The sequence below is a fragment of the Bubalus bubalis genome, chromosome 5 (assembly GCF_019923935.1).
Source record: "Bubalus bubalis isolate 160015118507 breed Murrah chromosome 5, NDDB_SH_1, whole genome shotgun sequence".
Lineage (NCBI taxonomy): Eukaryota > Metazoa > Chordata > Mammalia > Artiodactyla > Bovidae > Bubalus > Bubalus bubalis.
Window position 1 is genome coordinate 78,908,777 of NC_059161.1, and position 22,520 is coordinate 78,931,296.

Here is a 22,520-nt window from a genome sequence, read left to right on the forward strand (position 1 = left end):
TGGAAGTCCATGCTGCTGCCAGCTCCCCACGAGCCCCCAGCAGCGGGCAACCGGTCCCCTGCCGCCCTTGTTTTGTGCGGGCTCAGCAGCAGGCAGAGGGCGCCTTTGAACATGCAAACCCCGTCCTCTCACTTCCTACTGAAAGTGGTTCACTGCTCCTACTGCCCTCGGACTGAACTCCTTGACACGCAGTCACAGCCCTTCACATCCGAGCCCTGCCTGGCTCTCGGTGCATTTGCTGTGTCCCTCCCTCCTACTCCGAGATCCAGCCACACAAATGCGTTCCGATTGCTAGAACGTGCCACACTCGGTCTCTGTTGGGCTTTTGTACATAATGTTCTCTCAGCTTGGATCAGTCTCCCCCACAACACCCTCTCTCCTCTCTTCATCTAACTAGTTCTTGGCATCCTCTGGGTCTCTGCTGAGATGTCACTTCCTCCAGGAAGCCTCCCATGGCCTCCAGGATTCTAAGTATTACCATGGGGGTCATCTCGGGGCTCTGCCGCAGGTTATGTTCCCCGGTGCCTCGTGTTCCTAGGACACTAGGTCCTGTGAGCAGAGTCTTGTCCGTGTTTCTCCCAGCTCCTAGAACACTGCCTGGCTCAGGGTAGGTGCTCATGACAAGTTTTTGATGAGTGAATGAGTGTGTGAATAAAAGCATTGGAGGCTTCAGGCAGGAGGCTGATGAGACCTGGGAGGTACAGGGGACTGGCTTCCTCCCACCCCCCTTTTAACCTCATCCTTGTCTTTTGGCTTTTAGTGTCCCCCAAAGTTATGGGGAAATGAGGATACTCCAAAAAGGGGATAGGGGCCATACAGATGAAGCATAAGCCCTGGAGTTCCTTGGGGAACTGTTCCAAAGCTCTGGATTATCAGGATATTTGAATTTATCTGGCCGTCCCCGATCTTGTGACCCCGAGTAATGAAGGGTTTATGGCTTCCTCCACCTCCTCTGGCTTCCCAGTGCACAGTGATCATGTTCTGTCCCCTCTGGCCCTACCCCCATTGCTAGGAGACAGCTGTGACCTATGGCCATTTGCCTAGGGGGGCCCCCTGGCCAAGAGGCCCAAGGCCCCAAGTACAAAAGTGATGTGCCTCTCAGAGCTGGGCTCTAACGGGCCACTCTCCATGGCGTGTCGAGATTTGGCAAGACAAAAGTCTCCCCTGCAGCATCCTGAATCTCTCCCCCGCAGCGGAGAAACAGCAAGCCCTGGACTGGGAACATTCAGAAGGGAAGGGCAGCAATTCGGGGAGAGGAGGGCAGACAGGGGTCCGTCCCAGTGCCCAGGTTTGTGTACATTACGGCACTGCCGTGCCACAGAGCCCGGGCCGTTTCTGCTCCCCAGCGCTCCCCAGCCTCTCCTGTGGCAGGCGGGTGGAACGCGCTCCTTTCTGTCACGTGGCTAACCGAGGGCACCGTGGTGGGGGCCCACAGAGCCCACCGCACCCTTCACTCGTCCCCGGGCACCATGGCTCCCCAACTGTTACCCGCTTCAGGACCTGAGAGGGTCGGACAGCATGTCCAGGGCTTCGCGCCTCCTTTTCTGGGCATTAGGAGCCGCACTGCAGTTTTTTTTGGCTGCACTGGGCCTTTGTTGCTGCACTTGGGCTTCCTCTAGCTGCGGCAAGCAGGGGCCACTTCCTCTGGTGTGCGGGCTTCTCACCGCAGTGACTTCTCTTGCTGCGGAGCCAGGCCCCAGGTGCGCGCGCTCAGTGGCTGTGTGCACAAGCGTAGTTGCCCCACGGCCTGTGGAATCTTTCCCAGCCAGGGAATTCCCTGCACTGGCAGGTGGTTCTTAACCTTTGGACAGCCAGAGAAGTCCACAGTACATCTTAATTAGGAGGAAATCTGAGGCGATTAGTATGGGCTCTCCTGCAAGGAGCATATTAGCAGAGTGACAACCAGCTCCACACACACAGGGGTCTCAGAGCACTTCACCTGGGCTCGTGTGACGCTGTTGCTGGCCGAGGCCTGCGGTCTTGGCCCAGGTTACCAGAAGCGGGCTTTGGGGACCTCCTGGTTTGCACACAAATGCAGCCTCCTTGGTTATCTCTTTGCGCTGGGCACTAGAGGGAATGGAGGAGGTGGTCCAGAGGTCATCTCACGTGCAGAGCTCAGCTCAGCCTGCAAGAAGGTTTTTCCAGTAAAATGAGATTCAGTTACAGCCAAGGTAAGAAAGGAAAGTCCAGTTAGGTGAGGTGAAGACAGGCACTAGACAGCTGTTCTAGAAGATTACTCTGCCACATCACACACAAACACATGCATGTACACACACACACACACACACACACACACACACACACCACAGCTCCACCCCAACAGAGACAGTTGCTAAGCATAACAGACAAACCAGGAATAGCCAGCTCAAAGGCAAACTCTCCTGCCTCCTCTCTGCCCAGCACTTAGACCCAGAGACCAGACGCACGGATGACTCAGGCCAGACCCAGGGGGCTTGCAGTTCTTACCCTCTCATAATAATTCCTGCTTTGAGCTAAGCACCACAGTAATTCACCCACACAGGCCAGAGCAGTGGGAGGATTTCTCTTGCCAAAAAAGCTAATGGGAGGCGAAATGGCATTAATAACAGTATAGTGTCTAGACAGGAGGCAATGGTCCGGAAACTCTCTGCCCTGGTCAGGCCTCTCCTTGCTCAGCCTAAGAGCCACATGCAGAGGCCACCGGTAAACCTGGGCTCCCTTCAGCAAGACCTCCAGAAAGCGGGGTTGGGGTCTAGAGGGAATCCTTGCCCACTTGCAGCCTGTGAGAGCCATCTTCAGATGGCAGAAGGCAGAGGAGAATGGTTCTCAGCAGGGTCAGGATGGACACTCAGAACAGGGCCCGTGAGTTACAGGGAGGTGGGTTTCCACTCAAAGGAAGAAAACCTAACAACCCAAGCTGCCAATGATAGCACTGTCCTCTTGTGAGGTGCTGAGACCTCTGTCACAGCATGTATTCAAACAGTACAGCGCAGTGTTTAGGAGCTTATGCTATAGACTCAGATATATCTGGCTTCACTTCCTTACTGCCACTTACTAATTGTGTGACCCAGAGGAAGTTAATTGAAATTGTTTGCTCATTGGTACATAAGCATAATAATTACCTCCTCAAATTTTGAGGCATATATGAGATTAGTACATGTAAAGTAGAGTACCTCATAACCATGAATACTCATTGGAAGGACTGATACTGAAGCTGATGCTCCAATACTTTGCCCACCTGATGCAAACAGCCGACTCTTTGGAAAAGACCCTGATGCTGATGCTGAACAAGACTGAAAGCAGAAGGAGAAAAAGGGAACAGAGGATGAGTTGGTTGGATGGCATCACCAATTCAATGGACATGAACTTGGTCAAACTCTGGGAGATGGTGATGGAAAGGGAGGCCTGGCGTGCTGCAGTCCATGAGGTTGCAAAGGGTCAGACATGACTTGGCGGCTGAATAACAACAACTACCACCTCACAGTAATAAGCACTTGATAAATTTTAGCTACAACTATTCTTACATATAATAACAAGCAGAAATTAGGTGACTACCAGTTGGGGGAGGCTAACAAAGAGAGTCTCAGAATGATTAGAGATGGGAATAGATAATCTGAGATTCTTTCCAACTCAAAGGATATACAGAGCCACTTATTCATTTTTTTTCCCTCTTTTTTCTCATTCAACAAATGAAACCACTCGGTGACAGAAACTATGCTAGACTCTGAATAGACAAAGGATCAGAGGCTGCCTCACACTCCTCCTTCCATCTGAGAGCTCTTTAATCATTTCTTGCCTTAAAGCCCTCCCCAGCTGATCAGAAGGATGAGATATTGGCATGCGACACACACACACACCCCACCACCACCACAGTGCTTTGCCCTCACCAACACAACAGACACTGAGTCCTGCTCACAGGCTGTCTCTGGACGCTGTTGATGAACCAGCCTAGTAGTAAGATCTCTCTGCCACAACCTGGCTCACCAGATACCTATTCCTTGGGTAAGCAAGCTAAGGGCTGCAGATTCCACCATTACAAAAATGACCCTGGTTAGCAGGGACCCTCTTTCCTCCAGGAAAAAGTGTCTGTTCCAGGAGAACAAACCGTAGCCCCCTCCATGGATCAGGAGCCATATTACATCTCAATTAGAAGGAAATTTGAGGCAATTATCTGAATTAACCAACCTAGCCTAAAGCAGCTGACACGTCCCTCTAGATTGTGGTGCAAGTCAGGAGCTCAGGGTTGGTTCCTGCTTTTGGAATGCAGGGCATTTAACGATGGCAGTGATCGGCTTAGCGTTGGTGAGAAGACGTGGCTGAGCTATGCCAGGCTCTCAACCTGGTCACCGTGGCCACTCTGTTCACAAGCCACTGAGCAAACGCTGGGGGAGGCTGAGGGAGAATCTGAACGTACAAAGCGGACCATCTAGTCTACCTGACTACCAGTGGGAGCTTGGTAAAATTCATGCGGAACACAAATATATTCACATTCTGTGCACATTCTAAGAGGCCCATCCACACACCTTTTTTCTAAACTTTCTTCCTTGTCACCAGTTCTTGAATCTTATCCCTTCCAAGTTCATGACCAAGCCACACGAATTAGGCCTTAACTCAGGCTGTCTCTCCTTCCAAGTCAAGTTGTCCAACTCCAAGCACTTGCCCCGGGCAGCATCTGTCCCCATGTGAGGGCCACTCCAGAATGAGCTGCGGTGCGAGGGGAGTCCCTTCAGGTGGGAGCCAGCGTATCAGGAAGAGTTCCTCAGCACAATCTGGGCTGTTCTTCTCCTCAGTCACCTCTCCCTGAGGCCACAGGGGTCAGCTGAGGAAGAAGCATCAGAGAAGCAGGAGTGGACACCCTCGGGGCTTGAGTGACTCACCACGAGAATGCAGGTGAGCCATGGGGGTCGCTCAGTCCAGTCCCGCTGATAGCGCCTGCAGCTGATTACAGAGTGCCACTGGGCAGGCCTGAATTCACGGCTTGTCAGTCATGATGAGTAACTGCGGTTGCAAGGTCATGTGTTATCCTGTGGTCAGAGATGTAGTCTATCAGGGCCAGCAACAAGCCAAAACTATTTCTCAAAAGAATAGTGAGCTGACAACGCGTGTATTCATTTCCAAAGCCTCCGAACAGACTGAGTTTGCCACGGGATCCACCGAGCATCCCAAGGTCAGTCTCAAAAATCCAGAGACCAACTTGGAGTCAAAATGAGGCAACAAGGGCAGGATTTACCCTCCCACCTAAAACATCCAAACACCAGACAAAATATATGAAACAACTATTTATAAAACATAGCACACCAGGCGATGAAGGACAACGATCCCTGTGAAGTGGGAAATAAACAAGGTCATCCCTGTGACTGCCCCAGCTTGCTACCTTAAGAGAATCTCCAGGCAGCCTAGGGAGAGGGAATCCATATGGAGCCTGATGGGCTGGCTGAGTCAAGGCGCAGTGATACTGAGAGTGCAGCAGGCTGAATTCACAGGACAGAAAACAGAAAGGAAAGAATGCACAGAGGAAGAACTCTGGAGACCTAAAGCGCATCCCCGTCGGGCACTCAGCTGAGTGCTGATCAGCACGTACACATGAGGGACCTCTGTGAGGCCGGGGAAGAGTAAACCGGGAGGGCTAAGGCGAACAGCGCTCAGCGCTCACACAAGCTGGGAACGGCGCTGGTTCCCACAGGCCAGGCTGGCAAACCCTGCGACTCAGGAGCACTGAAGAGAGGGGAAGGGACTTGCCTTAGGACCTGGAGTACGGATTCTCAGCTTTCTCAGCTGACATTTTGGGCTGGATAATGCTTTATTGTACAATAATTCTAAACATTATATGCTTTATAACAGAGCTTCAAAATACATGAAGCAAAAACTAATAGAACTCTAAGGAGAAATGGGCAAATCCACAATTAGCAATTTCCATACCCACTCTTAACAACTGATAGAACAAGTAGTCAGAAAATGAACAAGGATACAGGAAATTTGAACAACCCTATCAACCAACTTGACCTAATCCACAATTACAGAACCTTCCACCTAACCACAGCCAAATATGCATCATTTCAAATAAACTATTATTCAACAAGATTGTCTTCTGGGCCATGAATAAAACTCAATACATTTAAAAGGTCATACCAAGTATGTTCTCTGACCGCAACAGAAATAAATTAGAAATTAATACAGGAAGATATGGAGAAAATCCCTAAATATTTGGAAACTAAATAACACACCTGTAAACAATCCATGTGCCTGTGCCAACAAAAAAAAAGCTAGAAAGTATTTTGAATTGAATGAAAATAAAACCACAACATATCAAAATCATGGGTTTGGGTATAGTGGGACTTATATGATTTTTATTATTAATCATAACAACTAAAATTCATTGAGCAGTTATTTGTTATGTGACAGGCATATGTAAAACCTTTACATATACTATCTCATTTAATCTCTATAAAAATTCCATATTAATAGAGTACTATTATTATTCCCATTTTATACATAAAGAAAGGACTTCCCTGATAGCTCAGTTGGTAAAGGATCTACCTGCAATTCAGGAGACCCCAGTTCCTGGGTCAGGAAAATCCACTGGAGAAGGGATAGGCTACCCCCTCTAGTATTCTTGGGCTTCCCTTGTGGCTCAGCTGGTAAAGAATCCGCCTGCAATGCAGGAGACCTGGGTTCAATCCCTGGGTTGGGAAGATCCCCTGGAGAAGGGAAAGGCTACCCACTCCAGTATTCTGGCCTAGAGAATTCCATGGACTACAGTCCATGGGGTCGCAAAGAGTTGGACACGACTGAGCAATTTTCACTTTCATTTTCACTTTCTTTCGTACATAAAAGAAACAGAGGCTTAGAGAAACTAAAAATAATCATCAGGATGCTGCTAAAACAGTACTATGAGGAATTTAAAGCACTAAACACACAGCTTAGAAAAGAAAGAATGGTTTTAAATCCATGCTCCAAGGTTACTTCTCTCACCATCCTGCTTCTATCCCATGACCTGCCTGTATCCGCCCCACAAGAGTGAGTGCTCTGAGGGCTGCATCTGTATCGTGTGCATCCTTAGTATACCGACCCTAACACAGAGCCTGGTCCACCACAGGCCTCCAGATACATGCCTTGACCAAAGCTCCAGGCTCACTGGTGTCCCTGTCACAGGAGCCAGAGAACGCCTTGGGCCTGGGCCTTCTATTCCATTCCATCTGGAATGAACAGAATTCTGGTCCCATAACACGGCCCAGGGAGCCTCTGAGGACTGGCGATGGGCCCACTCCGCAGGCCAGTCTGAGAGGGACCACAGGGCAAGCCACCCCGACCCGTGCGGCTCCATGGAGACCCTTCCCACCTCAGGGCTTGGTACCCGTGCCCCTCCCCCGCAGCTCTCCTCGGGTCTGGCTCTTTCTCACTGCTGCAGTTTCAGTTCATTTCCTCAGACGGGCCTTCTGTGCCCCTTACCTATAATCCTTCCTTCTACAGCATCACTGGGCTTTGGTTTTGGACAGCCACCCCTCCCCTAGTAGATCCAGTCCTGGTGAAGTTGTCAGCTAAGGCACCCTGGTCTCCCCTAGTGAGAGAGCTGTGGACCTTCTGTTCCTGTGTTGTGACTGCTCCGGGGAACTTTCTCCCCACGTCTACCCCTGAAGAGACAGTCTACTGGGGCCACAAAATAACCCTGCTTCCTGTGCCTTCCCTTATTCTCTCTCCCTTTCACTCTGTCCTTTGATCCTGTCTTATCCTCCTCTTATCTGTCCAGAAATTTCCTTTTGGCTGAGTCATTTCTTTGGCTTACAATAAAGAACCCTGACACTAACCTTCAGCCATTATCTTTTTGTTCTTCTTACAGCATTTTTCAAAATCCAAAATGATTTTTTTTTTTTAAATGAGCTGACATGTTTGTCGTCTGTCTCCACCGTGTCGGGAGCAGCCTTTTCAGTCTTGCTCCCTGCTGTCCCAAGACCTAGTCCAAGACTGAGGCTGGCGCAGGCAGGGCTGCAGAGGAAGGCAGGGCCACGCGGGGCCGGGTCTCACCGCCAGACCCTCTGGCTGGAGCGCTGCCCAGGCTGTGTGAGAGGGGGCGGGAGGGGGCCGTGGGGACCAGGGGTGAGCCTCCACCTTCGCTTCGGATTCCAAGCAACAGATTCCAAGACCAGATCTCTCTTCCCCTCGCCCTGTGATCTCTACCGATCCTTGGTAAGTCTCGAGCAGTGTCTTCTAAATCTTTAATTACAAAAAAATTTGCAACCCAACCAGTGAACACACGAACACTGTTGATAAATATTTAAAATTGCTACAGCAGCAGATCTGAAGGGATTAAGAAAAGATATATTGGTGTGACAGTTATTAAACACTAAATCCCAGTAAATGTTACTGAGCAGATAAATAATGCAAACTCCTGACAGCCGCTCTGCTGCTGACAAGACAGGAGAGACGTCTGCTTGGGGACATGGCATCGGGGGAGGAGAGGCCCTCCCTGCTGTGGCAGGGGTGTCAGGGGAGGGGGCAGCATGGACACAGCTCCCTGCCCCCCAGGCGCACCCTGCCTCCTGCTCTCTCAGCGCCACTGTCCTCGGGGCGCGGGGCATGGTGGGAAGGGCAGACAGAGAAACCTGCAGGACGGCTGCCGGAGGCTCTGGGGCTGGGCCACTTGGGCTGCCACCACCCCACAACTCTGAGCAAGAAAGGAAACCGCATCCTTTCATTCAGTCACATCTCCCCAGCCTCGGACTGACCATTCACCTATCGCCCCAGTATCTCCCTAAGAGAGTCACTCACTGGCGTATGCATTCTTTCACACATTCATTCAGTTATGCGTGTGCTACTTTACTTACTAGTTATTATTAGTTAGTGAGTAACTTACTCACTGCTCAAACGTTGGCTGAGAGCTTGTTAGAGCTGGGGCGACACGGAGCTTAGCAAGACCCAGGCCTCGCCCTCAAGCTCTGAAAGCCTAGGTGTGGGGTGGGGCGGAAAGCAGAAAGGTGAAAATATAGCCACCCAGGAGACTCGGCATTTGCAGATTCCATACTTGAAGTCTGACTACTCAATAGACAACCACAGAGGTCTGTGAGCGCCAGAGATGTGCCCTGTAGTTGAGACACGTTTGAATTACATGTGTGCTGAGACTGGTGTGTGGGAATGAGGAAGGTACCTCTAAAGGTCGAGAGAAGCAAGCAGGGAAACAAGATGGCGTTAGACACCAGTTATATACCAGGCACTTTGCTGTATGACTGGATGGCTCTTTTAGTGATCAAAACAATTTCTCAGCCCATTTTGAAGATTAGGAAACCAGAGATCAGCTTGTCCAAAGTCACAATGATAGCCATAGCCTATATAGAACTAGAACTAGAACTAGAGACTGCCTGACTCCAAAGTCAATGTGCTTTCTACAATAATACCCAGCTCCAGCGAAGAAGAGTGGGAACATTCTCTCCTGGTAAGAACAGCAAGGCAAGGTTATTTTTCTTATTGTTTGAGATATAATTTATGTTCAGTAAAGTGCACAGATCTTAAGTGTACAGTTCAATAGGCTTAGACAAATGTATACAACCATGTAACCAATATCTAAATCAAGATATGAAATATTCCCAACACCCCAGAAAGTTCCTACCAGAAGCAACCATTATTCTATTTTCTATCACCATAATTTGATTTTGCCAGTTCTTGAACTTCATATAAATGACTTCAATGTATAAATGGCTTCTTTCCCTTAACATAATAAGAGAAAGTTTTAAAAAGGGATTTTTTAAAAAAGAAAAAAGAGAATCCCTCCGAAATACCCAACACAATGAAGTGACTGACATATTACCAAGTTCTGACTGAACTGTAAAAAAGGCGGCTAGATGGGTTGGCACTGCCCAGGCCACTCGAGATCTCCAGTTCTATCTGCTTGCCCAGTCGTCTGCGGAGCGGGTCCAGGGAACCCCACAGAAGCTCGAAGGCAGCCCCTGTGCTCCGGATCGGGGCGCCTCTGGCCCTGCAGAGCCCGTCTTGGAGCTGGCGATCGGGCTGAGTTGCCGTCTGTTCGCCTTCTACCCTGGGTCTCAGAGCCATCGGCCCCGGGGGAGGAGGGCCCGTTCCCCTCTGGCCTCCTGATTGGCCCGTGCCTTTTAGACCGCCCCCCACCAGCCTGGCCACGCCTTCCTCGCGCCTCCAGGAAGCAGGAATCCAGGTTGTTTCTGGGATTCCCGCCCTTTCCTGGGGGTCCTGGCCACCATCTTGGCTCTGGCTTTCTAGGTGCCCAGCAGCCTCCACACTGGACACCGTCTTCTCAGGAGGCTTCTGGCTTTGCGAGAGATTCTTTGTGGGTCGGAACCTTCTCTGTGCCTCTGGTCTCTGTCAAGCTTCGTTCTCTCTCTGGAGGACCCCAAGTCCCTCTCTGCCATATGAACAGTGCCTCTCTTAAAGAGCGGGGACCACAGAAATGGCTTGGCTCCTGGAAAGAACAAGTTAGCTCAGGGAACCCGTGCTGTGGATTGCAGGGATGACATCCATGTGTTCCCCAGGGAGGGGCAGAGCATTCCTGAACACTGCTCCATTATATTTTCAGCACCTGGGGGATCACTTTCATACATGACAACTGGATAGCAAGCTTTTCTGACACAGGGTGACTGGGGAAGGTAGGGGAAGGTGTGAGAGGAAGGAGTCCCCAAGTATCTGCAACTGCAGAGACCCAGGTGTGGTCAGGACTGGGTCAGGTGAGGAACAGGGCAATGACCTTGGGGCCTCTTGGACGCTCCACTATCTTCCCTTAAAAGAGCTGTGGCTGAGCCAGATGACTGATGGGATCTTTTTAACTGATGTCCTAGACATCTCAGCCGTAATTATCTCCGGCTTAGGCTGTCTCTCCCCAAGGCAGCTCAGTACTAATGTGCCTGTGGCAGCCTTCCGACAGCCCCTCACAGAGAACTCAGGCTTTGCCCCGCCAATTATCTGCGGGTGCTGCTCACCCCAGAAGGAAGTGGGGGCTGGGACAGAGTAACATCTCTCTCCCGGAGTCTGTTCATCAGTCAGTCAACAACCATTGAGGAGCCCTACAAGGCAAATGCTTGTTTCATTCACTCTGATCTTTAACCACCTGGTCTCCCACACTATTTCCTAGTTGTCTCCTTCTCTTTCCCTCTGACATACTCATTCATTCAGCAAAGATGTAGAGAACTTGAGAGGCAATCCAGTATAATAAAGGATACTGACTTTGAAGCCAGTATTCTGGGTTTGACTCCAACTATTCCCCTTGCTAGTTCTGTGATTGCAGACAAACTGTACCTCAGAATCAATAATTGACAGTTATTGCAGACAGCAGATGAATTAAATACGTTACTTGCTTTGGAGGGTTTCTGGCACATAGTACTATAGATGCGTTTGTGATTCAAATAATAATCATAACTGTGTTCAAACCATGCCCCTATCGCTAGAGATAAACAGTGATCAAGCAGAGAAATTCTGCCTGCCTTCATGGACTTCAGCAGGGAGCTGCCTCTGACTGTGACAGGTGCAGGCACAGGGGCTGAGAGATGTAAGGGGGGCACCCGAGCTGGGCTCCCCCCGAGGAAGCCGCACTGAGAGATGTAATGGGGGTCACCCGAGCTGGGCTCCCCCCGAGGAAGCCGCACTGAGAGATGTAATGGGGGTCACCCGAGCTGGGCTCCCCCCGAGGAAGCCGCACTGAGAGATGTAAAGGGGGGCACCCGAGCTGGGCTCCCCCGAGGAAGCCGCACTGAGAGATGTAAAGGGGGGCACCCGAGCTGGGCTCCCCCCGAGGAAGCCGCACTGAGAGATGTAAAGGGGGGCACCCGAGCTGGGCTCCCCCCGAGGAAGCTGCACTGAGAGATGTAAAGGGGGACACCCGAGCTGGGCTCCCCCCTGAGGAAGCCACACTGAGAGATGTAATGGGGGTGTCACCTGAGCTGAGCTCCCCCCACTGAGAGATGTAATGGGGGTCACCCGAGCTGGGCTCCCCTCTAAGGAAGCCACACTGAGAGATGTAATCGGGGGTCACCTGAGCTGAGCTCCACCCCCACCCCCAGGAAGCCACACTGAGCTGACTCAGCTGGATGGTAGGAGTTGGCTGGAGGAACAGCTGAGGGAGGAGGGAGCTGCAGGCAGGCTGAGGGGGGAGCGCATCTGAGGAAGCAAAAGGCCTGAGTTGGCAAGTTTTCAAAGGGAGGAGCAGGGAGCAGGTGAAGAACCTGGGGTCAGGAGTCAGGAGACCTTGGTATGCGTCACGTAAAATTAGACAATGTGGAAAGTATGAGTCATGAAAGAAGAACTGGGAAGCTGGACTTGATGAAAAAATATAAACTGTCCTGTGCAAGACATATCCAGAGAATGAGAAGTCAAGCTAAAAACTGGAAGAAATTATTTGCAAAAGATATATCTCATAATGGACTGTTATCCAAAATATGCAAAAAACTCTTAAAACTCAACACTAAAAAATAATCCAATTAAAAGACGGGCAAAATATCTAAACAGACAGCAAAGAAGATATTCAGATGGCAAATAAGTACACTAAAAGATACTGTAGGGAATTCCCTGGTGGCCCAGTGGTTACGACTCAGGGCGTCCGGTGCAGGGCACATGGATTCAATCCCTGGTCGGGGAACTAAGATCCTGTGTGCTATGGCACATGGCCAAATAAAAAAATCTTTTAAAAAAGATACTCGATGTCATATGTCATCAGGAAAATGTTAATTAAAACACAGAAATACCACTACACACTACACATTCCTGCTGCTGCTGCTAAGTTGCTTCAGTCGTGTCCGACTCTGTGCAACCCCATAGACGGCAGCCCACCAGGCTCCCATGTCCCTAGGATTCTCCAGGCAAGAATACCAGAGTGGGTTGCCATTTCTTTCTCCAATGCATGAAAGTGAAAAGTGAAAGTGAAGTTGCTCAGTCGTGTTTGACTCTTAGTGACCCCATGGACTGCAGCCTACCAGGCTCCTCCATCCATGGGATTTTCCAGGCAAGAGTACTGGAGTGGGGTGCTGTTGCCTTCTCCAACACACTACACATCAGAATGGAAAAAATCCAAAATACTGACAACACCAAATGCTGGCAAGGATGCAAAGTAATAGGAATTCTGGTTCATTGCTGTAAGAATGCAAAAATAGGCAATTTGGCAGTTTCTTACAAAACTGAGTTCCTACCATGTGATCCAGCAACTGCATTACTTTGTACCCAAAGGAGTTAAAAACTTGTAGTTACACAGAGATCTGCACACGGATGTTTATAGCGGCTTTATCCATAATTGCCCAAACTTGTAAGCTAACAAGATGCCCTTCAATAGGCGAATGGATAAATTGGGGTATATCCAGATACTGGACTGGTGGGGTATTCAGTAGGCACTTAAGTTTGTAGTTCTGAAAACAATGAGGTCCTACTGAGAACTATATTCAGTGTCCTATGAAATACCATGACGGAAAAGAATATATTTTTAAAAGGATGTATATACTTTGTGTATGTACATAAACATATGTGCAACTGAATTATTTTGCTGTATAGCAGAAATCAACACAACATTGTAAATAACTATACTTCAATTAAAAACTTTAAAAAATTAAAAATGTATGGCTCTGAAGTTCAGAGAAGAGGGAGGCATCCACATAGAAAAGATGGTTCGAGCCAGGATAGTGGAGAGATTGCCCAGGGCCACATGAAAAGACAGAAACAGGAGCAAAGATTACACAGGGTCCGTCTTGTGCAGCCCAGCCACACCCCGAGGCCCGAAGCTGTGCCTTCTTCCCATCAACATTCAGGCAGCAGCTGGGGCTCTGCCTTCTTGAGAAAAAAAAAAAAAAAACGTGGTCAGACTTCAGGGCCCAAAGTTTAGGTAGAGAGGGTTTGGCGGACTGAGAGAGGGCATGGAGGAGGCAGATGCTTGAGGGACGGGGAACTGTGGCCCCAGCTGGGAGGGGAGGGAGGCGAACAAGCAGGAAGCGAAAGCAGAGGGTAAGAAGGAGAGACAGGCCACAGCAGCCCAGCATCAATAGCTGTAAAGAAAACAAAGATCCTACCATGGGAAAGGGAGCTTCCCGACAAATACATGAGTGCAGGTGTGAGTGTAGGTGTAGGTATGAATATGGATGGCGGCCGACATAAAAACGGACATGGATGCCGACGTCATCAGAGATGGAGGCACAGAGGGCTGCAGGGCACATCCTGATACGGAGAAGAAGAACGGGGGAAGGGCCACAAATGAGCAAACTGCCTGTCTACCACCTCACAAATCTGGTTTCATTTCCTCATGTGCTTCCCTTGGCCGTATGCATGTGTGCGTAAGATCTCACCTCCCTACCCTATTAATGAAGATGGGATTCTTTCTTCTGCTCCCCGCCGCACATACACACATCTGAGAAGCAGGCCGCTCTGTAGTCGTCTGCCTGGGCCAAATGTGCTAGACTCTAACTCGTTAGAGTCAGTTACCAGCTGAGGGAAGTCACGCCTTGGACCCCAGAAGGCAAAGTCCCCACTAGTCACCTCCGTCTCCTGCCGCGCTCCCCGCACCCCACCTGACCCAGCCCGGCCCAGCTCTGGGTTTGTTTTGTCTCTGCTCAGAGTTTCCTGTCCTTCCTGCTCAGAGTGGCTCTCTGTGCCTCCTGGGCTCCAGCCACGGACCCCTCCCCAGCACGGGAGTGCCTCGCCCAGCCCTAGGGTCCTCAGCTGAGCTCACCTGTCCCACAGCTGACAGGCCCTGGGCAATCCCTGCTTCCCTCCTGCTCCTAGCGGCTGGGAAAGCAAAGGCCCAGGGACTCTGAGGCATCTCACATGGACTCTTTTCCGTGCTGTGCACGATCTGTGTGGTCTCTTTCACCCATTGCAGGCCCTCTACCCAACCATTGCCTTAGGCTGAAAATACAGGGAATTACTTAAAAAAAAAGGTGGGGGAGGGTTGTTCCCCTTGAAAGTGTTCCCTAGGAGCCTGAACGATGAGAAACGGTGCACTTCTTCTGATCCTTGGGCAGGTAAGTCCTTGAACTCTTTACTCTGCTGAGACCCAGAGACAGTGGGTATGACCTGTGTCCTGCCTTACCTGACCTCTTTCCCCTCAGCTCCATGGGAGGTGTTGGGAAGGGCCCCAGTCCCAGGGACACTTGTGTCCCCCCAGTTGGGTGTGCTGCATTGCTTCGTAGCATGCCTCAGGAGCCTCCCTCCTCTAGTCACCATAAGGACGAGAAGGGCTGGTCCTGTTCTCATCTCTCTGCTCAGCTCTCAGCTCAGTGCCCGACGCATCATGACATGAGTGCACAGAGCAAACACCAGATGAACACCTGCTGTCTGCCAGGCACAGATGCCTTGCACATATTAGTGCAAGCCACTAGTGTGCCCATTTTACAGATGCTGAGACTGAAGCCCAGAGGCTAATTAACATGCCCACAGACATATGGGTAAGAGAGACAACTCACTTGCAAGTTCCTGAGTTTCTAGTGAAACTTATCTGAAATAATCATATAGGAGGAGAAATCTGGAGCTAGCTCCAGGTCTGGAGGGAGGGCTCAGAGGAAACACTGCCCCCGGAGGTGAAGTGATAGTGAAGTGAAATGAAGTGAAAGTCGCTCCGTCATGTCCGACTCTTTGCAACCCCTTGGACTATACAGTCCATGGGATTCTCCAGGCCAGAATACTGGAGTGGGTAGCTTTCCTTTTCTCCAGGGGATCTCCCAAACCCAGGGATTGAACCCAGGTCTCCCGCATTGCATGCAGATTCTTTACCAGCTGAGCCAAAGGGAAGCCCCTGTTGAGGTGAGAGGTAACTTATCGAAGGTCACAGCATGGTGAGGGCGGGAATGGCATCTGTGAGCTGGAAAGGCTTTCAGAAGAGGATGGAGCTCACCTTTACCTGGGGAGGAAGCCTCCTTTCGGCTATTTGCCAGTGGCTCTAGCACCCGAGGGTGACGCCTCTGTGCTCAGGGCCTGGGTCTCGTGCCCAGTGCTGCCCATGCACCAGCCTGTTCCTTCTTGGAGGCAGAGGCTGGATGGCTAGCCCTCAGGGTGGTGCCCGTATGGTACAGGCCTCCTGTCTCTCAGTGGCTACACACTGCAAAGCCGGCTTTATGAAGGAGGACCAGCAGTGTTTTCCCACCTAAACACTGTTATGGAGTTGCAAACGCCAGACTCTAAAGTGGGCTTGCTGGGTTAGACCTGCCTGGGTAACTCTGAGAGCCAGTCATGGAGAAACTGGCCCTTCCACCCAGAATGTGGCTGAACCCAGAGCCTGGATGGCACAGCAGCATTACCACCAGGCCTATAAGTTCAGGCTGAGCTGCAAGGGGGCACCGATGGGGACAGGCAGGCCCAGCTCTCAGGAGTGTGTGCAGTTGGGGTGTCACCTGGGAAACACCCACCAGCTGTACGGGACTCCAAGAGGGCCGGCTGCCCAGCAGCTCCTCTTCCAGAAACTGGTTCCAGCGAGACTGCCAAGTGTCAGGTGCCTCTCCGCAGCCCCGACTCCCAGCCCGTGACTGGATCAGCAGTGCAAGTCCATCTTAGCTGGGCCACTCAGAGTTCTCCCCTGAGAATTTGGATTTAGAACCCAGAGATCCCAGCAAGGTCTGGCTTTCTCATAAACAAATGTTAGTTACTCAATTGTGTCCAGTTCTTTGTGATCAGGACTGCAGCCTACCAGGCTCCTCTGTCCATGGAATTCTCCAGGCAAGGATACTTGAGTGGGTTGCCGTTCCCTTCTTCAGATGATCTTCCTGACCCCGGGATCAAACCCAGGTCTCCTGCATTGCAGGTGAATTTTTTACTGTCTGAGCAAGAGGGTTTGTAAATTTCAGAAATGTTGGTTGCTGGCCATTTTCCTCCATGTAGGCAAGGATACAGAGGAAGCCAGTTGGCAACAAGAGAAAAGAAGGAGTCAGACCTAAAAAAAGAAGATCCAGTAGCATCTATACCTTTGGGTTCTGCAATAATGTAAGGTTCTAACAAAGTTGCCATTTTTGCATAGAGTTGGTTTCTGTTACTCGAAACCAATACAGTATTAATATAATACCATTCAATTGTTCTCAACCGGGGGTGATTTATTTGTTCCTCAGGGGACACTGGCAATGTCTGGAGACATTTTTGGCTATCATAACTGCAGCAACACATCCTACAATGCACAGGACAGCTCCCTCAACAAAGAGTTTTCCAGCAAAAATGTCGATAGTACCAAGGTGGCGAAGCCTCGCTGTGACTGAATGTACCACGTATGCCTAAGGCAAGAGCATCATCATATAAAGTAAGTTCTGTGTTTCGGTTCCTCTTGAGTAAAGATTATTTTATATTAAATAATAATTTTCTGATGGTGAAAATTCTCAAGCCTTGAGAGTGAGAGGAGTGTGGGTTAGTGCAACCTCACTGAAGAGTCGTTTAACAATATGTGTATCAAGGTCCTTAAAATATTCACTCTTAGATCCAGTAATTGACTTTGTAGAACGTATTTGTCATAGAAAATCTTAATACAGAGATATACACAAAGATTTATGTGGGAAGGATATTCATTGCAGCTTCATGACTATGCCAAAACCTTTGACTGTGTGGATCACAATAAACTGTGGAAAATTCTGGAAGAGATGGGAATACCAGACCACCTGACCTGACTCTTGAGAAACCTGTATGCAGGTCAGGAAGCAACCGTTAAAACTTAAGAGTATGTCAAGGCTGTATGTTGTCACCCTGCTTATTTAACTTGTATGCAGAGAACATCATGAGAAACGCTGGGCTGGAGGAAGCACAAGCTGGAATCAAGATTGCCAGAAGAATTATCAATAACCTCAGATATGCAGATGACACCACCCTTATGGCAGAAAGTGAAGAAGAACTAAAGAGCCTCTTGATGAAAGTGAGAGGAGAGTGAAAATGTTGGCTTAAAGCTCAACATTCAGAAAACTAAGATCATGGCATCTGGTCCCATCATTCATGGCAGATAGATGGGGAAACAGTGGAAACAGTGTCAGACTTTATTTTGGGGGGCTCCAAAATCACTGCAGATGGTAATTGCAGCCATGAAATTAAAAGACACTTACTCCTTAGAAGGAAAGTTGTGACCAACCTAGACAGCATATTAAAAAGCAGAGACATTACTTGGTCAACAAAGGTCCGTCTAGTCAAGGCTATGGTTCTTCCAGTGGTCATGTATGGATGTGAGAGTTGGACTATAAAGAAAGCTGAGCACCATAAAATTGATGCTTTTGAACTGTGGTGTTGGAGAAGACTCTTGAGAGTCCCTTGGACTGCAAGGAGATCCAACCAGTCCATCCTGAAGGAGATCAGTCCTGCGTGTTCATTGGAAGGACTGATGTTGAAGCGGAAACTCCAACTCTTTGGCCACCTAATGTGAAGGGCTGACTCATTTGAAAAGATCCTGATACTGGGAAAGATTGAGGGGAGTAGGAGAAGGGGATGACAGGGGATGAGATGGTTGGATGGCATCACTGACTCAACGGACATGGGTTTGGGTGGACTGCGGGAGTTGGTAATGGACAGGGAAGCCTGGCATGCTGCAGTCCATGGGGTTGCAAAGAGTCCAGCACGACTGAGCAACTGAACTGAACTGAACTGAATGGTGAAAGATGGATACAACTTAAATATCCAACTATTGCATATTGGTTACATAAATTATGATACAGTCATATCACAGAATAATATATGTAGCACTGAAAATTATATCTGTAAAGATTATTTAATAACATTATTATATTGACTTAAAAAAGAATTCAAAAATTTTGAAACATAAAAGTAAGGAAAAAAAGGCTACAGGGAAATATACGAAAAGATTAATCATGGCTATATCTAGAGAGTAGATCACAGTTTGCTTTCTTAGTTTTAAGAAACACCAATTTTTCTACAGTGAGGCATGTATTACTTCTTTTAAAAATATTTATTTATTTATTTGACTGTGCTGAGTCTTCGTTGCTTCGTGCGGGCTTTCTCCGCTTGCAGTGAAAGGGTTTCTTGTTGCGGCGGCTTCTTTTCTTTCGGAGCACAGGTGCTATGGCGTGAGAGCTTCGGTGTCTGCTGCATACAGGCTCTAGAGCTCAGGCTCAATACTTGTGGCTCTCGGGCTTAGTTGCCCCATGTCACGTGGGATCTTCCCAGATCAGGGACTGAACCCAAGTCCCCTGCATTGGCAGGCAGATTCTTAACCACTGGACCACCAAGGAAGTCCCTAGAAACATGCATTACTTTTATAATTAGGAAAAATTAATATTAAAAATGAATTCTAAAATTAGAATTGAGGACAATGTAGATTTATTCATTTATCCAAAATTAAATATATACGTTAAGAACCTTCCATGTACCAGACATCGTGAACAAAAGACAAGGCCCCTGCTTCACTGGGTTTCTAGTCGGGAAGGGGAAACACTCTGGAGTTTCCAACCACTTTCAAATTCAGTTTCACAGAAATTCTTTGAAAAGACTTCATTATTAATAGCTAAGTATCCACCATTTATTGAGAGTTTGTTGTAGAAGTACTAGATGCCTCACAATTCAGATATCATGATCTCTGCACAGCACACCGGAGAGATACGGTCAAGTCTTGATTCACGTCACAAGGCTGTTGGCAGTGGCTGGGAGTCAAATCAGATCCATTTATGCTGTGATTCAAGTACCTGTCTACTCTGCTCCCTGCCTCAGTGACTGAGCATTTGTGAGCCTGAACCATGGGACATGGCAAACAGGTATCACCAAGAAAGATGTCAGGGAGGGCCACGAGGGGTTCGGGTTGGCCTGGGTGTCGGGCTAAAGCGTCAGGCACTTGCGGTGTCCGGGAAGGTGGCAGGGCGGGGTCGGGGCTGTCAGCGGGGGCTCAGAGCGTCCCACGGGCAGGAAGGGTGGGAGCCGCAGCAAGCCTCCTGCTCCCCTGCTGACAAAAGAGCCCCCGAGAGCTGCGTGCAGGGACGCTGTTGGCTTGGGATCAGCGGACTAACTTTGCGAACTGAACTAAGGAACAAGAGTGGACGCCTGGAGTGGAGCAACTCAGGCAGTTTGTGCCTGGGACAGAGGGAATGGCGTCTGCACTTCTGACAGCTGGCTGACTGGGTCAAACACACCCCTCGAAGCCCCGGTCACTGCAGTCGGCAGGGACGTCCTGGCCTCTTCAGTGTCAGAGGCAGAAGCTCGTTGGTGGAGAAATACAGGCAGATTGACCTGATGTCCACTCACAGTCGGTTCTCTGCTTTGGTTCAGATATTTTGTCCTGAGAGGCAAAGAAATGTCCAGGACGGCTAGGAGCCCAGAAGCCTGAGTTCGACTCCCAAGTGGACCCCTTGTCCCAGGACCAGATCATCCACGTCACCCAGAGCTCCCGAGTCCTCACCAGCAGACAGACTCAGCACACTCCCAGACCCACCTGGAGAGGTCAGTTCTCTAGAGGTTCAGTGTCCCCGTCCAGAGAGGGGAGGTGATGTGGCAAAGGCACACCCCCCTGAGAAGAAGCCGGCACAGGGGAAGTTGCCGCGGCTGCTGTTTTGGGCTACTTTGAAATAGTGGGTGAGGAAGCAGTTTGAGAAACACAAAGCACTCCACGTTCAGATAAAGGTGTTATTTCCATCCTTCCTTCTGTCCACCTAGATCCCCCAAACGCCCCTCTCCACACCAAACAGCTGCCATAATGACATGTACAATTGCCCTGAAACCTGCCTCCAGCTCCCCCTCCCCGCCCCAAGGTCTGACCGCCCCTTCATCTGCTTGACTGAATCCTGCTCCACCTGGCTGCCTCCGAACCCCCTCACCCGGCTGCCTCTGACCCCTGTCACTTGGCTTACTTGCCTTTATCTGGCCCACAAAAGCCGACTCTGCTTCCTCTGCCTTGGACACTTTCCCTGACCCCCCAGACTGGGCCAGGGGCTCCTTCTCTGGAGCCTTGCCAGCATCTGTGCTGACTCCTAGCCGCACAGGTTGCAGTTGTCTGTTTCCAGCTTTTGTTGTTTTGTCTTTTTTTCGTCTCTTGCCCTCACCAGTTCCCCTGCTCTCCACTCCCCACTCCCCACCCCTGCCATCCTGAGCTCCTTGTGCACAAACACGCATCCAACGTGTGTTTGTACCTGGGCTCTGCGGAAATCTAATCATATGATTGTAAGCTCAGCAAATGTGTATCAATTTGAATGAATGGGTAAATAAGGTAATGTATGTGAAATCACTTTTGACAGTCTTAAGAATGATGCTTTTTAATAGTTCATTCCACAGATACTCATTCATCACCTGCTACTCTTTACAAGACCTCTACTAGGTGCCTTAGGCAAAGCATATGAGTCCTTGCCCTCAAGGAGTTTGCAGGGGAATGTAGGAGAAACCCCACTGTAACTTTATTCCCTACAAACTACAATAGCATAAACATATTAGCATCAGGATGTGCTAAGAAAGGCCCAGGCGCCGTGGGAGTACAGTGAGGAGCAGCTCTGCCGGGTGTGGGGAGGCTTTCTAAAGGAGGGGGTGGTTTGAGCGCTGCCTGTCAAGAAAGAACAAAGGGTTAGTCGCTCAGTCGTGTCCGACTCTTTGTGACCCCATGGACTGCAGCCTGCCAGGCTCCTCTGTCCATGGAATTCTCCAGGCAAGGATACTGGAGTGGGTAGCCATTCTGTTCTCCTGGGGATCTTTCCGACCCAGGGATTGAACCCTGGTCTCCTGCATTGCAGGTGGATTCTTTACCATCTGAGCCACCAGGGAAGCCCAAGGAGTCTCTGCAAAGCCTGTGGCAGGATCCAGCCCTCCCCCAGCCCTGCCCTGCCTCCCCGAGGGTGGAAGTCATCCCGGGACCACAGGGAGCCCTCGCCAAAGGTCTCTTCAGCACCCACTCTGGCCAGGGCATCAAGGGCGGCAGAGGCAGAAAGTGACAGAACAGGGCTTTGGAGACGCCAAACTGTGGCCCTGCCACTCAGCACCGTGTGGCCTGACATCTTGCCTGGATCCAAGAATCAGTCTCCTTGTGCACAAAGTGAAGTCAACAGTTGTAACCGGTGAAGCAGTGACACAAACGAAATAAAACGAATGGAACCGAGAGCACTAAAAAATACTCGATAAGTGTAACTTCTTTTTACTTCTAGGACCCATCAAAATGCAGTGCTTCTCAGCTGAGGGTGGGCCCTGGGCCTGATGGTGTGTCGCTCAAGACATCTCCTAGGCCCCACCCCTCCCTCTGGTCTTTGGGTTTTTCCTGGCATCTCAGGAAAATTATGCATGTTTTTAATAGTAAAGCCCAGAGCTCCCAAGTTTTATAGGTACATTTAAGAATCTCTCCCATCACCTGGGTCAAGAATTAGCCTGTGATTAAGTTAAAGATATCTGAAAAGAGAGAATGGTCCCATTTCAGCCTCTGATGCTGTGAAGCTCAAGAGGGCAGGTGTGATTACCCCGGATGAGGAAACCAGGTCTGCAGAGGGGACATGACTTGCCCAGGGTAATACCGAGAGCTGGCAGCAGAGTCCAGACCAAATCTACTCCTGCCTCTACCACGTAGAGTGACTATATAGCAGGCTGGATGCCAGGGCTGATCAGAACCCACACCCAAAGCCACCCTCTGTAACATAGGGAATGATTTGCTGGGTTTGGGGGAGATACTCCTGGGA

General features: G+C 49.8%; 1 long non-coding RNA gene across 2 annotated transcripts; it reads left to right on the forward strand.

The window, feature by feature from the left end:
• Positions 1 to 6,831: 6,831 nt before the first annotated feature.
• On the forward strand, positions 6,832 to 21,965 carry LOC102413272. Of its 2 annotated transcripts, XR_006551254.2 has the most exons (5): positions 6,832 to 8,163; positions 17,007 to 17,191; positions 19,468 to 19,634; positions 20,143 to 20,313; positions 21,591 to 21,965. It is a non-coding gene; the product is annotated as an uncharacterized LOC102413272 (long non-coding RNA). The 2 variants fall into 2 exon arrangements; XR_327898.4 differs by lacking the exon at positions 19,468 to 19,634 and having other exon boundaries at positions 6,842 to 8,163.
• The last annotated feature ends 555 nt before the right edge of the window (positions 21,966 to 22,520 follow it).